This window comes from Phalangium opilio, unplaced genomic scaffold (assembly GCF_054372755.1).
Source record: "Phalangium opilio isolate 3A_F unplaced genomic scaffold, DU_Popi_V2 ptg000505l_1, whole genome shotgun sequence".
NCBI classification, from domain to species: domain Eukaryota; kingdom Metazoa; phylum Arthropoda; class Arachnida; order Opiliones; family Phalangiidae; genus Phalangium; species Phalangium opilio.
Window position 1 is genome coordinate 1,283,184 of NW_028324239.1, and position 1,932 is coordinate 1,285,115.

General features: G+C 47.0%; 1 non-coding gene across 1 annotated transcript; it reads left to right on the plus strand.

Moving 5' to 3' along the window:
- The first annotated feature begins 1,350 nt into the window (after nucleotides 1-1,350).
- TRNAY-GUA (transfer RNA tyrosine (anticodon GUA)) lies at nucleotides 1,351-1,423 on the plus strand. The gene has a single exon. It is a non-coding gene; the product is annotated as a tRNA-Tyr (tRNA).
- Nucleotides 1,424-1,932: the final 509 nt, after the last annotated feature.

Genomic DNA, 1,932 nt, shown 5'->3' on the forward strand with positions numbered 1-1,932 from the left:
AATACCTAACGAACATTTATTTTTTGGGCTTCCGTGGCGCAATGGATTGCGCGTTCGGCTGTTAACCGAAAGGTTGGTGGTTCGAGCCCACACGGGAGCGGTGTTTTGGGATCTCAAATGTAACGTAAAAAGTCAGAGTTTTTCCACAATACCTGACAACCATTCAATTTCTGAGCTTCCGTGGCTCAATGGTTAGCGCGTTCGGCTGTTATCCAATAGGTTGGTGGTTCGAGCCCACCCTGGAGCGGTGTTATGGGATCTCAAATGTAACGTAAAAAGTCAGAGTTTTTCCACAATACCTGTCGAACATTTAATATTTGGGCTTCCGTGGCGCAATGGTTAGCGCGTTCAGCTGTTAACCGAAAGGTTTGTGGTTCGAGCCCACCCGGGAGAGGTGTTGTGTGGTCTCAAATGTAACGTAAAAAGTCAGAGTTTTTCCACAATACCTGACGAACATTTAATTTTTGGGCTTCCGTGGCGCAATGGTTAGCGCGTTCGGCTGTTAAACGAAAGGTTGGTGGTTCGATCCCACCCGGGATTGGTGTTATGGGATCTCAAATGTAACGTAAAAAGTCAGAGTTTTTCCACAATACCTGACGAACATTTAATTTTTGGGCTTCCGTGGCGCAATGGTTAGCGCGTTCAGCTGTTAACCGAAAGGTTGGTGGTTCGAGCCCACCCGGGAGAGGTGTTGTGGGGTCTCAAATGTAACGTAAAAAGTCAGAGTTTTTCCACAATACCTGACGAACATTTAATTTTTGGGCTTCCGTGGCGCATTTTTTAGCGCGTTCAGCTGTTAACCGAAAGGTAGGTGGTTCGAGCCCACCCGGGAGAGGTGTTGTGGGGTCTCAGATGTAGCGTGAAAAGTCATAACTTTTAAACAATACCTGACAACCATTTAATTTCTGAGCTTCCGTGGCTCAATGGTTAGCGCGCTCGGCTGTTAACCAATAGAGTGGTGGTTCGAGCCCACCCGGTAGCGGTGTTATGGGATCTCAAATGTAACGTAAAAAGTCAGAGTTTTTCCACAATACCTGACGAACATTTAATTTTTGGGCTTCCGTGGCGCAATGGTTAGTGCGTTCGGCTGTTAACCGAAAGGTCGGTGGTTCGAGCCCACCCGGGAGCGGTGTTGTGAAGTCTCAAATGTATCGTAAAAAGGCAAAGTTTTTCCACAATACCTGACGAACATTTAATTTTTCGGCTTCCGTGGCGCAATGGTTAGTGCGTTCGGCTGTTAACCGAAAGGTCGGTGGTTCGAGCCCACCCGGGAGCGGTGTTGTGAAGTCTCAAATGTAACGTAAAAAGTCAGAGTTTTTCCACAATACCTGACGAACATTTAATTTTTGGGCTTCCGTGGCGCAATGGTTAGCGCGTTGAGCTGTAAACCGAAAGGTTGGTGGTTCGAGCCCACCCGGGAGCGGTGTTATGGGATCTCAAATGTAACGTAAAAAGTCAGAGTTTTTCTACAATACCTGACAACCATTCAAATTCTGAGCTTCCGTGGCTCAATTGTTAGCGCGTTCGGCTGTTAACCACTAGGTTGGTGGTTCGAGCCCACCCGGGAGCGGTGTTGTGAAGTCTCAAATGTAACGTAAAAAGGCAAAGTTTTTCCACAATACCTGACGAACATTTATTTCTTAGGCTTCCGTGGCGCAATGGTTAGCGCGTTCGGCTGTTAAACGAAAGGTTGGTGGTTCGAGCCCACCCGGGAGCGGTGTTATGGGATGTCAAATGTAACGTAAAAAGTCAGAGTTTTTCCACAATACCTGACGAACATTTAATTTTTGGGCTTCCGTGGCGCAATGGTTAGCGCGTTCAGCTGTTAACCGAAAGGTTGGTGGTTCGAGCCCACCCGGGAGCGGTGTTATGGGATCTCAAATGTAACGTAAAAAGTCAGAATTTTTCTACAATACCTGACAATCATTCAAT